At 34.5% G+C, this 19,642-nt stretch overlaps 1 long non-coding RNA gene across 1 annotated transcript in view; it reads right to left on the minus strand.

The window, feature by feature from the left end:
* The window catches only part of LOC138171832 (uncharacterized), a 34,260-nt gene extending 25,338 nt beyond the window's left edge, over positions 1-8,922 (minus strand). Inside the window, exons 1-2 of the long non-coding RNA XR_011170972.1 lie at positions 8,725-8,922; positions 6,528-6,603 (exon numbers count right to left, since the gene is read on the minus strand). This is a non-coding gene — a long non-coding RNA (uncharacterized lncRNA). The remainder of the gene's footprint in view (positions 1-6,527; positions 6,604-8,724) is intronic.
* Positions 8,923-19,642: the final 10,720 nt, after the last annotated feature.

The raw sequence follows: 19,642 nt of genomic DNA on the forward strand, positions 1-19,642 counted from the left end.
TGTGTGTGTGTGTGTGTGTGTGTGTGTGTGTGTGTGTGTGTGTGTGTGTAAAATCATTCTATACATACTTTTCATTCTCTTACTTATCAATTGTTTCTCTGGATGCAGATAGTGTTTTCATATGACATATGTAGTTAATATGGATATTTATAATAGTCAAAATTACTTATTTACTCAAAGTTGTTCTTAAAACAGTATTGCTGTTACAGTATATGGCATTCTCTTGGTTCTGCTCATTTCAGTCTTTCTTATTTCATTCAAATTTATCCATGTTTTTCTAAGATCATCAAGCTCATCATTTTTTATTATTCAATCATAATCATATACCACAACTTGTTCAGCCATTACTGTATGCTTTTATTTTTATGATAATGTTAATTGTTTTCCAGAAATTGAACCATATTTTTTACCACATGTAAAGGCACCTTGATTATGGCTAATATTTTAATCAGATGCTGTGGCTATTTTTCTAGCATTTTATTTAAATATTTTAAATCCATATTTATCAAGGATATTCTATAATTTTCTTTGGTTTGTCCACTTGATTTGGCTATTAAGAGTATTTTTTTCCCTTAAAAAATGGAGTTTGATAGAATGTTTTCATTGTCATTTAATGAAATGTATTACTATGGACATTAGCTATTTATTAAATATTTGACAGAATTCAACCAACATTTCATCCAGAATATGGATTACTAATTACTGTTTTTGCCCCTTTGGTATTTCCTTTATAGTTAATTTTTTTCTGAAAAAGAATTATTACAGATCTCTATTTAATATTCTTTTAATTCAGAAGTTTTTATATTTATTCCTACATTAATTTCATATTCTCAGTTCTTCTGGCATATGATTTTGTGATGAAGATTCTGAATACTTTTTAAGTAATTTCTTCTCAGTTTATTGTGATTTTATTCTTTTTTCATTGATTATATTGTTTTCATTTCTATTCTTTTTAATCACAATAGCTGCATTTATTGATAGCAGTCTTTTCAAAGAGCCAACTTTAACTTTTGTCTATCAATTTTGTAGCTTTTTTTTGAGGGGGGCAGTATGTCTATTTTTCTCTTATTTTCAAAATAATTTACCAAATGGTCTCTCACATAAGAAAAAACATTTAAAATGCCCTGTTGTTTATTTTGAGCTTGGTAGTTTGGTGATTTTTTATGATTTAGTTCTATATTCAACTAATTTATTATTTTTCTATTTTGTTGGTGTATATTCTCAGAGATGAATTTGTTTCTTAGTTTATACCTCTTTAGATTGCTTTAGCTGGCATCCCAGAAATTTTGCAATTTAATTACCATCATTCTATTTCCCATAGTTACTTGCTGTTTTATTTTATTTGTTCTTTTATCTACTCATTGTTTAGAATGCTATTAATATGTCCATTTAGGAATGCATATTTTATTGTTGTTATTCCTTGCATTACCTAAATTAATTTACTGCTTTGGAGCTAAACTAATCAACAGGCAAGAGGATATAAAACAATAATAAAATTTATTTGGGAGCACAAAAGATTAAGAAATTCAAGCAAAAATGGGGGGGAGTTAAGGAGCAATTTTGAGGGAGCAGCATCTCTGAAGTTATATTTTGAAGTTATATTACAAAGTGGCAATCATCGAAACTATGTGGTACTGTTAAAAAGAAACAAGCAGATTATTGGAAAAGACAAGGCAAGGATAGGTAGGAAACAAGTGAAATCAATAATTTAGTGCTTGATAAGAACTGTTGAGAAAATGGGAAAATGGTTTGGCAGAAATTGGAAAGAGACCAAAATCCTATACCACAGTACATAAAAAGGTAAAAAATGGATTTCCTCCCTGAGATTCTGAGTCACAGTAGCTATGTTTATAGCTAAGGGTAAGAATCATCAAGCAAAAGCTGATGCAGGCAATTACAATAAAAATGAAACAAATCATTTCAATGACATGAAATTGAAAAGTTTTCCACTAACAAAAGTACCCGTTCTATGAGAAAGCTTGAAAATATGTTTTTTTTTAACTATCTCAAATTTTGTCACCTAAAGCATATATATATATATATTCTTTGTATATTTTATCTGGTCCAACTTTTCTTTCCAGCTTTCTTTTTTTAAAAATTCTTTTGCATGTCTTCATATGGCACACAAGCAGCATATAGTAAAACAGATTAAAAAATTGTTCTTCGAGGCAGGAAGACATTATTTCAAATCCTGCTTCTAAGTCTTTTAACCTCTCGGTGATTTACATATACTTCTATGCATACCAGAAAAGGTGCTAGTCTGCACTGATAGAGAAATTTCCTATACTTGGAATTATATATGAGTGAAATTAACAGGTCCAGACCCTATCGTGTGAAGTAGTATTGGCAAATTGAAAAAAAAAAATGGGAGCCACTAAGCCATTTACATAAGGACTTCTGTCAGTCAGTCACATTGACTTAGTTTTAAATTTTAATATCTATTTTATAACACTTATTTATTTTGTTAAATATTTCTCTATCATATTTTAGTCTGGTTTCAGAGGTACTCAATGTTTTGCATTTCATGTTTAATACTACTGCTCTAAAGGAGATGGAATCCTAAGGGAGGTGTGTCCAATGACTGTCATTACACTGTCATTGCTAATGAAACTATATCACTATAGAAATACTGGGGAATCTTTAATTCTTTTCTACTTTTCCTTATTCTGGGGATAATCTGGCTTATTGAGATCTTACCCCCAAATTTCTGTACCCAGTCTCCTGTTAATGGTTTCTAACAATTTTATAAGGTAATATTCCTCATCATTTTCTGTCAGTTCTCCTTTATGCCATTTACTAAAGTAGATTATGCTCTAAATTGCTGTTGGGGACTTGCTTCAGAATCACGAGACAGATTCTGGTGTGTATAGTTTTAGAGGAGAGTTCCTAAAAGTTAACTTTGCAAACCCAGGAGATGATTTTAGGCAGAGCACATATGTCCTGTATAAAGAGATATATCTAAGTATGCAATCCAAAAGGGGATGTCATCAGTTTTGTCTGTTCAGTTGTTTTTCAGTCATGTCCAATTCTTTGTGACTCAATTTGGGCTTTTCTTGGAAAAGATATTTGAGTGTTTTGCCATTTCCTTCTCCAGCTCATTTTATAGATGAAGAACTGAGGCAAATAAGGTTGTGTTTGAGGCCATATTTGAACTCATGAAGCTGGGTCTGTGAAGACTCTATGTGTTGTGCTACCTAGTGGCCCTATGTCACTCAAAAAGAGCAAAATCAAAATCATCAATATTGTCACTAATACTCCTCCTGAATCCTAACTTCTTATGTAGAAAAGGGGGTATTTCAATTTCTCATACAGGCTGATCTTGGAATCTAGTCTTCCAGTAAGAGAATGATTTTTCTTGAGCTGCTCTAGTCTTGAGAGTTGCTTTATGGGTGAAGCTCAGTTTAAGAATTCCCATATGCAAGAATTTATGCATAAACTTTCTAGAGAAAGATGAGGATTGTCTATGTAATTCACTCTTAGAGCTGTGTCCTTAGAAAGCAAAACCATGATTTGGGGCTGAGGGATGTGCAAAGGAAGAAAACTGCCTTTTACCACTCTTTCCCTGACTCTCACTAAATATTTCAAGGAGTTCTTTGGACAATTCAGGTCCTGTAGGAGTGAGTATTACATTTTCAGCAACTATATTATTGTTGTACATGCAGAGTTTATGGGCTATTTTAGTGTTTTATGGGTTTTCTGTTACTTTTCATAGGCTACTATGAGTCATTTGCCTCTTTTGCATTTTCTATGGTGGTAAAATAGACTATCCTACTCTGAGTATTTGTAAACTTAAATACATGTGCAAGAACTGGGAACCTGTTTTGTTTGCCTTTATCTGGGGAAAGCCAGATATAAGCTATATCAAAGTAGTATTGTTCAATTGTCAATGAATGATTTAAACAAAATGTATTTTCCTGGTTTCTGTTTGTTGACCTTGTGAATTTTAATTTTTGCTTTAACTGATACCAAGATTAAAAGTCTTGATTTTTTTCTTTTAAATATTTATACATTCATCCCAGTCATGTTATTTATATTGCATAAAATGCTTCATTGTAAAGAGTACTGTATCTTTCTTTGCTTTGAATATAAACCTAGTTTATCCTTTTATATATGATTATTTAGTGTTGTTTATATCAGACGCAGGAATGCTATATTTCAGATAGAACAAGATTTCTTAACCTGGAGTCTGTGTACACATTTGTTTTTCTTAACAACATTTGATAACTATTTCACTATAATTAGTTTCCTTCTGTAATTCTAAATCCTATCAGTTTTATACATTTAAAACCATCATTCTCAGAATGAGTTCATAGGTCTCACCACACTGCCAAAATGGTCCATGACACACAAATAAGTTTAAACCTTGATTCAGAGCATGGTGCTATTATCTCTAAGGTCATAGTTGATATTCCCATTGAGAAGTTACCATCAGTATGAATTGTGTCCACAAAATGCACCACAAATTCTAACATTTTGTCTCAAAACTCATGCTATCAGTTATCAGATGTCTATGCAATGGATTGGATTATTTCAGCTTTTTAATCTCCACGAGGAAAATCAATCAAAATATACATCCTCCTGTTAGTGTGTTAGTGACATTTTAAAATGAATTAAAGTATCACTATAATTTGTACAAAGAGTAGAATTAACATCAATGCATTTTTATAAAAATATTTGAATACTTAACCACTAAATTGGTCTTTAAATTAATAAACCATTACCTCATTTAATAAGTCACATTATCCTAGATCGGTTATCAAATGATGTTATGAATCATATCTTTTTGTCAATGGCAGCAGATATTTAATACAAATGAAAAGTTGTTGATTCCTCCAGTCTTTAATGTAGAGATTCTTAAAAATTTATGTGTTTTGGCTCATGGGATGGATTCATTTATTAATATCACCAGGTACCATCAGAATTTCTTTATGAGAACACAAATGAATTAAAACTACATTTTTTGTCAGAATTAACTATAGTGAAATGGTTTTTAAACACTGACAAAATTAAGTATTCTAACAGGGAGCTCAAAATAAGAATGTTTCCTTGCATGTTTCCTGTCATCTTAGGTGTAGTGTGGTTTATTGCTCTCTGAATAGGATGAATGCTTCCCTCTAGAACCAGATAGATATTTTGTCATTACTAAAAAATTAAAGAACATGATCACCAGCAGGTCATTTTTTTATGTTCAAGCTATGTGATTTGATTAATATTTTACAATTCCATCAGTAGAAGCTGGGACATATTGAGTAGAAATGGATGTTCTATTCAGGTCTAGGAGAATGAGCTTTTCATGAAATACTATAATTACATTGATGAACAGCCTTGTGGTGGTGTTTTGGTCTTATTCAAAAGAGAGAATGACTTCATTTATAAGAGTAGGAATGGTGACATTAAAGGACAGACAGATGATGAGCTATGTCTTACTTTGGCAAACAACCTAAGAAGAAAGAATAGAAACCATCATTGTGTGTCTCATTCTGTCTCAATTGTTTTTATATGTCCTCAAAAAAAGAAAAAAAATAGAAACAATAGTGAACCTAATTAAAAATATGAATTTTTTATTATATATATAATCAGGTATATAAAATATGAATATTTTAACAATTTTATCAATGAAGCATATGTAGATAGCACACATAGTGCACACAGATGCATGTCTAGGTTTCTTAATGCACCATTTTTACAAAATTGAATTATACAGTAAGTTCCACTAAAATAAACAAAATTAATCTGAGGGAGACCCACAAGATAGAAGAACATTGCTTTCAATCATAATAATATAATTGAAAATGGCACAATTTTCACAGATGCATAATTTTATATCATATTGGTTTGTGTTGCATTGCTTTGGGTTTTTTTATCTTTTGTTGTATTCTACATTCAACTGTGAAAGTATAGCTTTGAGATATTTTTTCAGGTTCCTTAATGAGAATTTATTCCTGAAGCAATGAATTTTCTATAGTTTTAGCTATTGATATTCAAATGGGACTTCATGCCCAGTGACAATAATGATGGTAAATATTATAATGATTATTAATTAGAAATGATAGCAAAACAGATAAAGTTTAATTGAATTTTAAAGTCTTTAATAATAATTGTGTTAATTAATGAGTGTCACAAGATTTGTTTTTCATTATCAGAAACTTGAAAATATATTTGTTTTCTAACACAAAGTCCTATTTTGAAGCTTCATGTTGTAGAATTGAGCTTAGGTTCTCACAGGTAATGTCTGTGGAATGCAAGTAATTTCTACCATGAAGGAAAGGATTCAAGTGCATACTTAGTCTAGGCTTTCTGAAGAGTAATCCAACAAACTACACAGGGGATTTATCACCAATAGACTAGTCAGTTGGTTATGAATTATTTGCCCATGTCAAACCATAAAATGAAGAAAACAAAATGGACCTGAAACCTGTCTGAGTTCCTTTCCACTTCTGAAATGATAATGGCTGAGTGATGGAAAAGGGAACAGAAAGTTCAAAGAATAGCACAACTTTTTAGTATGTCTATGAAAATGTACTTACCATTTGGTATTCTACTGTAGAATGACTATGCAATGACCCAATAAGTGAATATATTACTGGAGCAGGGGTCCTTAACCTAGTGTTAATAAAGTTAATATTTTATATTGTGATAAACATATTTCGTTATAATTAGTTCCCTTTTTAATCTAAAACATTATTCTGAGAAAGGGTTCATAGTTTTCAACAGATTGCCAGAGGGATCCATTACACAAAAATCTTCAACATGATTTTGGGGAGATGTATATATCTTTTTAATTACTATAATCCCTGATGTAAAGCCCAATATTTTCAATGCAAACATCCTTTTGGTGATGGTGCATGCCTGTGAGTAAGGAAACCTTTCAGTTTGTAAATAATTCAATTTAAGGATGACCCAAAGGGTGAAGATAATAAAATTTAAATGTAAAGTTTTGGCAAGTTACAACACATCACACACAAGAATTGATAAAGGTGAAATAAGTTAAAATATGCAACAAAATTAATTCATGATCTGAAAGGAATATGGAAAAGGCACAGCACAGAGAAAGATCTGGCATTAGATTTTGGAAGATCTAGAATTTATGTGCCCCCTCTGACACATACTGCATAGCTTAGGCAGGTTACTTAGCTTCCCAGTGCCTTAGGCAACCCTCTTCGAAGACTAGAAACTGTGGGTATACAAGGGAAGTTGTTTCCTTCCCGGGATTTCTTTACACTAATGAAATCAGAGATCCCTTGAAGTTTCCCTCAACTGTTTGCTATCATCTTCCCTATTATTCCCATTATAATCCTGTCATTTAAGTAGTCTAATTCAGTCACTTTTACTGTTTTTGTCTTCTTTAGTGTCATTTCTACCTCTTCAAAGTATATCCATTGGAGTGAAAGTTTGACATAAAGTGAAAAAAATGTTGGTGATGGTGTAAAGAGACTTGATTGAACCCAGAGTAAGACAATTCTTCTAGTTTTTCAAATGTTTTTGGACGCTAATTCTAGGTATCTTTTCAAGCTATATGTGATCTGCAATTGTGTTAACTTACAGCCTGTGCCTAAATCCAATCATTGGTAAAAGTCTTGGAGAAAGCCAGGTTAAGGACAGATCTCTGTGACAGCCCAATTAAAGATCTTTCTCTAGGTTTCCATCACTCATTAATTACTGCTTTTATGACTGGGTGATGAATTAAATATTTCCCAAACTACCACTTGTTCAAAGCTACACTATGTTCCAGGCCACATTTCTCAAACTTGTGCACAAGGAACATATGAGGCATTGTCAAAAGCTTTACTGAAGACCAAGTGTACAATATCTGCCATTCCCACAATCTATTAATCTAGTAACTCTGTTAAATGTCAGGCCAAGGATTTTGGATTTTTCTTCATAGAAGTTATTGAAAGATTTTGACAAGAAGCAGTTATGTGACTATGTAGATTTGTTCATAAGGAAAATAAGTCTAGAATAAATGTTGAAGATAGAATGCAAAGGGTTTAAAATAGAAGTGTTGAAGACTTATTGGTATGTTATTAGAATTCATATAGTAGGTGATGAGAGCCTCACCCAAATTATTGGCAATGGGAATAGACAGAAGGAGAATATATATTTTTTTCATATTAAAGTATGTAAACTATATGGCAAATTTGAGATAAAAGTATAAAAGTACACATCATCCAAAATCTTTTAATTGGGATAGATATGTTCTAAAGATGCTTTATCTGGGAAACTCTGTTAAAACGCTAGATTATAATTTTTTAAAAAATCAAAACAATGTTTAACAGAATTTGTCATAGGGGAAAAATCCATAACACTAGAATTCAAGATTATTGAGTACATAAAGTAAGTGTGGTAGAAAAATCCAATGTTGAGAGAACAATTAGAGCAACATGCAATGATAATATCATGGTTTTCCCAATCCTAATTTTTTTTTTCTATTTTTTCTATCCTTTGATAGAAATCAAGAGATCCTGCTGAGGTATATGGGGCTTTAACTAATTCAAGTTGTAAAGAAATCCCCTTCCCATGGAAGCTAAAACATGGAGACACAAAAACATGTTAAACATGTAGTCTGTGTTTACCATGGCATTTTATAAAACAGATAATAATTAATTAAATATAAAAGATTCTACTAACCATAGCCAGTTTGAGACACAGTGGATAGATTGTCAGGTCTGGAGTCAGAAAATATTAGGCAATTTCTCTAAGTGTTATCCTGTATAAGTCACTTACCTTTAGTATACCTCAGTTTCCTCAAGTAAAAGTGGAGTAATAATAGGACTTCTCTCACAAAGTGCTGTGATGATCAAATAAGAAATATTTTAAAAAAGTGTTTAGCACCATCCATGGCATAGAGTAGGTACTATGTAAATACTTATTCCTTTCCCACTCACCCTAACACTTGGAATCACCTCAATGAGTGGCAGTGATAGTTATGAGGGTGGGATCAGATTTCTGGCAAAGGTACCTCTGTATAGGGCTTATAGAAAATTTCTACTTGATTAAAGCTCTATGGAAAGTTGGGGCCCAGCCTTATCAAGCAAGTAAGCTACTATGAATAAATGCAACATTCTAGGTTACATCTCTTTTGATCTCTGCCACACCTAGGAGTTAAACTGCTCTTTATTATCTATGTAAATTGACAGAATCAGGGGTGCAATCCAAATACTCCCTTGAAATAGCTAGGGAGGAGAAATTTTACTATTCCTGTTGCATATCTCTACCTGGGATAGTGGTAGGGGTATTAGAATCGATGAAGCTTGCCATTACTATGAAAGTCTGTGAAGAGAGAAGCTCAAGTATCTAGTTTTTCCATAGGACCATGCAATGTGGGTAGCAGACAGGTGGAATTTAAATTTGATGGAGGAGACTAGAGACTGATGGAAATGAACTGGAATTTGTATTCAGAAATAATTTGGTCTGGGAGACAATGGAATGAAAGCAGCAAGGATATCTGTGATTAACATCAGTCATAATTATGATGCAGTTTGAGGGGTTGGATAAATGATTAATGAGCTGTTATACTTTGCTCTCTATTCTTGGCATGGGCACAGAGCTCGTCCATGGGCATGAAACATCAAACATCCTTACAGACCTGGTGTCACCAGAGATCACAGATGGCAATATGAGGGGTTTGCATAAACCAGAGCCCATGGCAAAATGCACAGGCAAACAGAACAAATAAATTGAGGTGCTTCTAAATGGAATGTAAAGTAAAAAATCTAATACGTGAGTATTCATCTGTAGCCAATCACTTTAGATGAATTTGACTTTGTCCAGTTTAAAATTTTTGTTCTAAAATGATGGAAAAGACATCTAGCAGGAAACATGGAGCAGCAAAGTTTTTCAGACATAGTAAAGAAAGAGGGCCCCATTTCATGGGATCATAGAATTAGAAAAGAAAGGATCTTAGAAGTCTTCTAGTCCAACTGTGTCTTTTACAGACGAGGAAACTGAGGACCAGAGAGGTCATGTCTTCTCCAAGATCACACAGATAGAAAATTGGCAGTAGTTAGTGCATTGGATAGAATTTCTGGCCTGAAGTCAGGAAGACTCTACTTCATGAATTCAAATCTTGCCTCACTTACTAGCCGTGTGACCTTGGACAAATCACTTAACATTGTTTGCCTCATTTCTTCTTCTGTAAAATGTTCAGGAGAGGGGAATGGCAAACCACTATAGTATCTGCCAAGAAATCACCAAATGGGCCTATGGAATATAAGACACAATTGAAAAATTAGGTTTTTATACTGCTTTGTTCACCATTAAGTGAATGCAACTTACTTGCTTGCCCATTTTTACCACTATTTCTTTAAACTGACAGTTAAAAATGGCAGATATGGAAGTTGAGCCCAGACAATGTGATTTCTGTTTCATTGTTATTTCCTTGATACCACTACCATTCTATACATGTCAGAACTGTGTACTCAAGTGATTTAGCGTTGACCTACTGGACAAACTATGAATGATGGTTAAATGGTGAGAAGTTAATCCAGCAAATATTTTGTCAGTTATGAAATAGGTATGTGCTAAAGGTTCTAGTGGTCAGTGGAAGCATATGTGCAATCCCAATATTGCAATTAGTGCTCAAATACTTCCTTGATGACTAGCAATTCTCCTCTCAGCTCTTTCTGTGAGTGATTTACCACTTCTTTTCACTCCTTCCTCAAAACTTCTACCTCCCCTCACCAATCTCCAAATAAATATCTGAAGAAGTAGACTCTTTGATCTGGAGGCAACCCAGGCCTACTTGACGATCTTTGTTCCCCAGATGCATGTTTTTATTTTTGTTTTTCTTTAAAGTGCATCTACTATCAAAGACTATGTCATTCTTTTCTCTAAACCTTTGACATGTGTGTCTGTGAGTAATGCCACATCTTTTTGATAGGTGTGGATATTTCTTGGAACTTCAATCTCCCAAGCATCTCTGTGAGAGATGATGTTTGGTAGCTCGAGTTTCACCTTGACTCAAGCCTTCCCCATTTAACAGGCTATATCTCTATTCTGCTAGAACCAAGGTTTGGCAAGGGGTCCTTTAAACTAGGTTTTTATACTGCTTTATTTACCATTAAGTGAATGCAACTTACTTGCTTGCCCATTTTTACCACTATTTCTTTATTTAGATTTTTCACCTGACTGGAATGCCCTCATTTCTCTTGACCTATTCAAATCCCAACCATCCCTACACAACTCAAGTACAATCTCTTATAAAAAAATCTTCCCCAATTTACAGTCCTTTTTAGAATGCCAATAGCACTAAATATCTGAAGGAATCACTTGGTACTTAATTATTGAGGATTTTACATTATTAATTTTTTTTATCTAATCAACTGCCACCTCTTATCCTTCCTATTTCACATCTACATATCCCCCCTTCCCTTCAGTCATAGAGTTATATCCCAGCTCAGGTTCCTATCACCTCTCCCCTTAGTCCTAATTAGACTTTCTATTTCAAATATCTCCTTTCTAATCTACCCTTCATACAGCTGCCAAAATAATCTTCTTTAGGTAGAGTTCTCACCGTGTCATTTTCCTGCTAGAAAACCTTTAGAGGCTTTAGTAGAAAATAAAAACTTGATTCTGTTACTTAATACTCCATGAAAGAGGGACATAAGCCCTTGAACCAGAAAAAAGAATCCAAAGAAGTGAGTGGAAATGGAGAAATAAGCTATATGGAGTGCTATATAGGAGAACAAAAAAGGATGTTTTTATTCTCATCCACAGGGAGAGATTTCTGCTTTACCTAAAGATTTGGAAAAAGTCTATTCTATGGGCTTCAGGCTTAAAGAATGTGGTGGCATCTGTTCTTTCCTTGAAGAGATGCCCAGCTATCTTAGCTGAGCCAGAAGCTAGAGGCAATGTAGAACCTAGTGGAATTGAATTTGTTGTGGATCATGTCAGTCCCACTAGATTCATGATAGAATGAATGTCAAAAAAAAGTCAAGTGAACTAGTGGTGACTGAGGCAAGTAAAGAATAATACTTGGCAAGAGCAATTTGATGACATCACCAGTGACCATAATGCAAGGGAGTTATAAGTTACCTCCCTTTGTGTGTGTGAATTAACCCTTTGTGTCTCTTATACATGCACCCCTCCACACATATTTACTGAACCTACATGTCCCCTATATAGGTCAGTTCTTCCCAATTATGTTGAATTTGTGGGAGAGTATGCTCCAGCTTTACAGGGGAATAGTTTGATATTTTTATTACTGTAGGATTTCATTAAATGTCTGTTTTCACTTCATTGTGTCTTCTGATTGACAGATAAACACATAGGTGAAGGCTCATGATTTATGGTTTTGAGGGATACAGACACACAATGTGCCTTGGATGATCAATAGCTATCTGCTTAGGTGCCTGGCTTAGAATTTCCAGAAGGGGATGTATGGTTCTAGTAGTGGTCCTAACACTATTACTATTCTTATGTGTACATGTCATTAAAAAATAACACTTACTATAAAGGCAGGCACTGTGATAGGCTCAAGGGATGCAAATATAAAAAGGAAGACATTATCCATTCCAAAAGAGCTTATGTTTTAGTAGAAGGAGAGAGCATTTATATAGCAGTAATACTGAGGACCCCAAGGAATTGAAAATTGATCCAGAATTCAGTTAATTGAAATGCCCTTTCTACGATCAATGGTACTATCATAGTCGTAATGTGATAACTAAGTCCACTGCAAGAAGTGGAAAGGGAGGGAAGTACTCTAATCCCAATGGTAAAGCAGATGGCAAAAAGGATAGATGAGCACCTGCATGTGATGTGAAGCATAGTCTTAATTTGTTGGTCTGGAGCTGGCTGTATATTGTGGGTTAATAAAGAGTTTGTGCTCACTAATCAAGACAACCAAATCCCAGGGCAAGAGTTTCAGAGACAAGTGGATTACAACCTCCAGGGACTGAGGGCATTTTCTAGAACTCCACAGTCCCCAAAGGATGTAAGTTCCCGCAGGAAAATATTTTTTTGTCTTTGCATCCGCAGAAACTGAGTGCCTTGCAAATAAGTCACTAATTGAATATTTGTTGATTTGGGGTGTGATAGTTTAGTTTTCCAAAGGGACAGAAATCATCATTTGCAAGACCATGTCTTGTATTTATTTAGGTTGTTTGCAGTGCTATTTCCCACAGTGCATGCTCAATAAATATTTATTGAATGAATGAGTGAATATATCCAAAATTTGTTTAATTTGTTGATATTAATATTGTATTTCTCTTCTCCATAACAAACTAGTATCTGTCCTAAATGGTTAGCCACATCAAAATATGCCTGGACACATACTTCTATTTTTAGAACAGACCAAAACATATACATTTTGAGGACAGTTTAAAATATCTGCATGTATTAGCTACATGTATTAAATAATGGGGAAGAAAGAATACAGTTGTAATTTAATGCACTTTTCATTTAACACTGCTAATGTTAACAATCTTCAGGAGGTTACAGAGGTGAAATTATTTCATTGAATCAAATCTGACTTACTTAACAAGTCTGTTTCAAGTGTAAATAACATTCATTTGAACTTGCTTAAGAATTCAGTTGGGACTCATAATAGAATTAGTAACTTTACTCTGACTTTCTTTTCCCTATAATTACACACAAAACATTAATTATTATTAAAATATTAGTTACACATAAAACATCATGGGAAATAAACTTTGGGGCTTGCCCCTTCTCCCCTTTTGACTAACAGTCCAGGTTTTATTCTAAAACCTCAAAGGTGAAATTGGATAATATTTTCTCCTTCCAGGTGAGATTTTCTTCATGCCTGTGTTTGACCCTGTAATTCTTCTGTTCTCTTGTCAAACAATTATCTCATGGAGGTGTATATTCCTTCTAATCAATCCAGAACCCATCCCTGAATGATCAGCCCGCATGACTCCTTCCATGTCTTACCATAGGCTGCCTATGAAGTCTGCTTTACATGCATGTTGGATTGTTCAAAGCATTTTGACATCATAAGGATAGCAATGGAATATACATATTATATACATTGGTCTTCATTTGACTTTGCTATTACTAGTCTTTTTTATGTCATACATTTCTTTGAAAACATTCTTCTACCACTTTTCCTGTATAACTCCTTATTTGTAATTTTTAATATGTCACAATCTTCTTATGCCTACTGTGTGTCTCTTATCCATTTGGTTCTTATTTATTTCTGTTCTTTGGAGATTGTATTTTTCTATTAGTACAGTCTAGGTGGTAGATTGGGGCTAGAATGATAGACTTGAAGTCAGTAAGATTAAGTTCAAAACTAGCCTTTAATTATTACTAGATATGCAACTTTGAGCACTGGCCCATTTGTCATTTAATCTCTGTTGCAATTTACTCAACTACAAAATGATGATATGAGAATTTACCTTATAGGGTTCTTCAAAGGATGAAATAAAATGACATTCTGAAAGTAGCCCAGTGTGATAGTAATGGAATATAAAGATTCCCCTGTATTGGCTTGGTTTTCAAATTGATTGTGTTAAAACCCAGAGCTTGTTAATCCCACCTGTGGGATTGACTTGTTGATGTGAAAAGAGAGTCCTGAACTGGGAGGAGCTGGTGACGTAGATTTGGAGAGACAAGAGAGAGGCAGAAGAACTTTTTGGAAGCATCACCCTCGTGGAGGCAGAGAGAGAGACTGAGAGAATTACTGGGGGCCACTTTGAATTGCCCTGGACTTTTGAGACCTGCCCCCTGAGCTGCCAAGGACTGAGGAGACATGGCTGTTTTGCTGGTACTTTGTCTTTCTGTTTTGATGTTGTTTTGCCAGATTTGTCCACTGGTGAAAGACAGTCCTTTTGTTGAAGAAGTCCTGGAACCTGGCTGTTGGCTAAGAGCTCCTGAGACTGTCCTGCAGACAGAGAGTGAATACTGTCCACTGGTGAAGGGCAGTGCTGTTGTTGCAGGGGTCTGGAGACTGTCCTGCAGACAGAGTGAATACTGTCCACTGGTGAAGGACAGTGCTGTTGTTGCAGGGGTCTGGGAACCTTTCTGTTGGTTCAGAAGCCCTGAAGAAGGATTTTCTTGTTGTATGTTTACAGAAATCCTGGGAGAGGGTCTTGCTAGTGTTTTCAGGGGTTCCTAGGACTGTTCTACAGACAGAGGATGAATTAATGAAGAGACTGGCAATGTATCTTGTGGCCTTGCTAAGCCTTGTCTCCCCAGGAACTAAGATTTCTGAGAACTTACCTCTTGTCAAGATGAAGAAAAGACCTCCATTTGGGTATTAAGTGCTGTGCTTAAACTTGATGTAACTCTGGGGTAGATTCAATGGTGATCCAGGGGTGGGGAACTTTTGACCTTTTTGTGCTCTGTGATTGAACAAATGAAGGTACTTTACTTATGTTTGGAAACTAATCTCCATTTGAGAAGAGGGGCTTTGTGGTGGACTAAATGAAGGTACAGACTAGGGGTGGAGTAGTATTTAGAACAGGGACTTTGTAATTGATTGAATGATTGAAAGGTCCTGGGGTGGGGTAGTACTTGGAGATTATTTAATCACACTTAGTAAATGCTGTATTTTGAATGATGTCATGTTTTGATCTTCTCTGTTCTTGGTTGATCACTGAATAAAATGGAGAGCACCTATGCTGGTATTTTGAACCTTGGGAAGTTGCCTTTGCTTGGCATTACATTACACCCAGTGACTGGCACATAATCAGTACTTTAAGAAATGTTTGTTACCTTCCCTGCCTTAGCCCTTCCGATAATTTGGAGTCATAAAAAAATCACATGAATAATACAGATATTTAAAAGAAAACAAACTAAATATAAAGCATGGTCTTACAAATGATTATATCTGTCTTTTCAGAAAACTAAAATTTCCTTTGTTTCAAGGAAAAGCCTGGGGTCATTAAAAGAACTTTGCAGTCTCCCAAAAGCAAATACAGAATTTCTTCTTGCTTATATCCAATCTGAATCCAGCTTGTTGGTTTTTAAAAATATCTACTACAGGGGCGGCTAGGTGGTGCAGTGAATAGAGCACTGGCCCTGGAGTCAGGAGGACCTGAGTTCAAATCTGGCCTCAGACACTTAACACACACACACAAAACTAGCTGTGTGTTCTTGGGCAAGTCACTTAACCCCGATTGCCCTCCAAAAAGCAAAAAAAAAATCTATTACACATACACACATACCCCTACATATACCCACATATATATCCCCCAGGTTTAGATGGGCATGTGTGTACAATCAATACATATGTATTTATGACAAAATATACATTTTGTATAAATCTATATAATTCACAATATGTGTATTTATGTAAACATGTAAATATTAATATAAAATATTTGCATGTGTGGGTATATATACATACATGTATGTGTGTGTTTAAATATGCATATTGTTAAAGGACCCCCTGAACTTGTCCTTTTGAATTACTATATTTTCCAGAAACACTGTACCCATAGCATACAGGAGGCCCCAAATGTGTCAAGGGTTAAGCACTACCCCACACCCTTCCTCAGCTAACATAATTTGTTGTTTACACCCTAAATTGTATTCCCTGTGTGGCCTTGGGACACAAGACAGGTGCCAGGTCGGTGCCAGGCTGGGAAAAATGCTTGTGCAGCTGAGGTCCTTTGCAGATAAGTGGGCCCTCCTATCTTCACAGTCTAGGGGCTCCCAAAAAGTATGTGGCTTTTTCCATTGCCTTACTCCTCACCTTCCAAAGGGGTTATTGTACCTTTCCCCTCCCATGCCATGTCCCTTCCTGTTTTTTCCTCTTCCTTTTGTTGTACTGTCATAAATATGCAAACTTCTGTAAAGACTGAATTCTTTGCGTCCCACATGCATGTTCATTTCTCTTGTGATGAATCTGGCTTTCACATAAATCTCTTGACTTTGTGGTTGCCTGTTGACAATATACACTCACATAGCTAGACTAGCTCTATAGGTATCAATCCAGTGGCCGAACTTGGTCTAGACTCCAGACTTTCTCAACAACTTGTTTTTTTCCAGTGTGGATAATTAGGCCAAATGCTTTTGTATGATTATAGATCTCACTTATGATATCTTTATTTATTTCCATATCTGTCAATGATTATCAGTAAGTCAGCAAAAATTTATTAAGTGCATATTATGTGTCAGATAATACTTAATTCTAGTGATAAAAAGAAAGGAAAAAATGGCCTTTATCTTCATTGAGATTTAATTCAAATGTGGGATACATGTAAATAATAGGGTATACATGAGGTATACATTGAGATAATCACAGAGATTGGAACTAGAGTGGAGAGGATGGGAGCCAGTACAAATAGTAAGACCTCCTGTAGGAAGTGAGATTTGAGTTGATTGTTGAAGAAAGTTAGGGAATCTAAGAGGCAGAAGCGAGGAACAAGGGTCTTCCTGACATGGGTGGAAGCACAGAGACATGAGATGGCTGTTTGTGTGAAAGCAGACCAATTTAATTGGATCATACAATTGTATGATACAGTGTAATCACATCTAAAGATAATCCAGCTTATAAAAAGCTTCAAATGTCAATTAGAGGAATTTAAAATTTTGTGTGTGTGTGTGGGAGAGTAGGATAGCAATATAATCAGACCTCCATTTTAGGAAAATGATTTTGGCAGTTGAGTGGATCAATTAAATTGGGGAGAGATTTGAGGGTAGCATACAAATCAGAAATCTATCACAACACCATTATGCATTGTCAAAGGGTATGAAAACAGTTCTCAAAAGAAGAATTGTAATTATTAACAATCACATGAATGCTCCAAATCACTAATAATTAAAAATGCAAATTAAAATAACCATAAGGTTTTACCTCACGTTCAGCAAATTGGCAAAGATGCCAATGATGTTAATAGTGTTGGAGGAAAAGATATACATAGTCGGTAGAGCTGTAATGGCAAAACCATTATGGAAAGCAATTTTGAGTTATGCAAATAAAATGTGCCTACCCTTTGACCTAGTGACTAATAGACATATGAAGTCATTGACAAAAAAGAACTCCATATAAACAAAAATATTTATAGTAACATTTTTTTGTGATCACAAAGAACAGATAATATGGGAGAAGCCTATATGCTGGAGAATGATAAAATAATTATAGTGTATGAATGTCATACAAGATTATTATACTATAAGAAATGACAAACAGTGAATATAGAGAAGCATGGAAGATCTACTAAGTAAAGAAAGAAGAGCCATGAAAACTATATAATGAATTCAACAATATAAATATATTGAGCAAAATAAAAAATACTAAAGCTAAATCTTGAGAAATTAAAATAAAAAGCATGCTCCCCCAAGTAACCTGAGAAGATACCTCTCCTAAATTACTTGGTAAAGTAGGTGTCCACAAATATGGAACAGATTCATATAACATATTTTCAATGTATCGGTGGGTTTGCTGATTTTTTCTTTCCTTCCACATTTTGTTTAAAATAAATTCTTTATTATCTGATCTGGTTCTTGGGGGAGAGGAGGTAGGGAAAGGGTAGGTAATGTAGAAACAAAGGATGTAATCAAATGATAATGATGGCTATGATACTATCATTTGTACAGCATTTTAAGGTACAAATCACTTCATATGATAACTCATTTGATTCTCACAACAATATTGTGATGTAAGTGCTATTAATATCTCTATTCTTATATATAAATAAGAGAGGCACAGAGAGATTGAGTTGCTTAGAGTAATCAGAAGGGGAGGCATATGAGAGATGTGCTGGTTGAAAGAAGATTTGGTGAAAGATTGGATATGTGAGGTGAGGAAGAATGAAGAGTCAGGATGGCAATGAGGTTGTGAGCTTGGATGACTAGGAGAAAGGTTGTCTCCTTGGCAAGAGTAGGGAAATTTTGAAAAAAAAGGTAAGGTTTTTTGGGAAAAATGAATTCTGATTTGTGTATGTTGAAGTTCAGAAGACTATGTGATATATCCAGTTTGAGAATTCTAGTTGGAGATGTGGAATGGAGCTTAGGAGAAAAATTAGGACTAGACTTTTGGATATGGGAATCGTTTTCATTTGGGTAGTTGAATCTATAGGAGGTATAAGATCATCAAGTGATTTAGAGAGAGAAAAGAAAAGAGGGTTCAGTGTAAAGCTTTGGGCAATATCCATTGTTAGTGAGGATATCACATATATTGAAGTCCTTCGATAGAATTCTTTTCATTGAACAAATTTATTGGGCAGCTACCATACACATAGTGCTATCCCATGGTCATTTAAAAGAATAGACAACTTTGTTTCCTTTGATTTACTCATGCTCCTTCTTCAAAGTATTCTCTCTGTGTATGTATTCATCTGGTTCCATGTTGCAACTTCCCAATTAGCATGTAAGTACTTTGACGTCAGAACCTGATCTTCATTTTGTCTGTGTATTCCCGGTGCCTAAATAAGAACCATTCATATAAGAGACATTTAACATATGCTTATTGGGTTCAAAACTATGATTTTCCTCTTCATGTGACTTCTGACAACTTGGAAACAAGCTTTAGATCTTGTTCATGAGAGTTAGGTCTTACTTGTTTTCAAAATTAAAATTTTAGAAACTATAGTATCTCCAGGTTTTAAAACAAAATATTTTGTCCATGCTGATTGCTTTATATTGTACAGAAAAAATAATTAAATATACACCCTATACTTTATAAAATTTTAACCTAAAGAGATAGACAAGCAGGTATATCAAATGATGAGCTAAATAT

Source organism: Petaurus breviceps, unplaced genomic scaffold (assembly GCF_028583685.1).
Source record: "Petaurus breviceps papuanus isolate PSGF00001 unplaced genomic scaffold, PetGlider_PUasm1.0 47, whole genome shotgun sequence".
Lineage (NCBI taxonomy): Eukaryota > Metazoa > Chordata > Mammalia > Diprotodontia > Petauridae > Petaurus > Petaurus breviceps.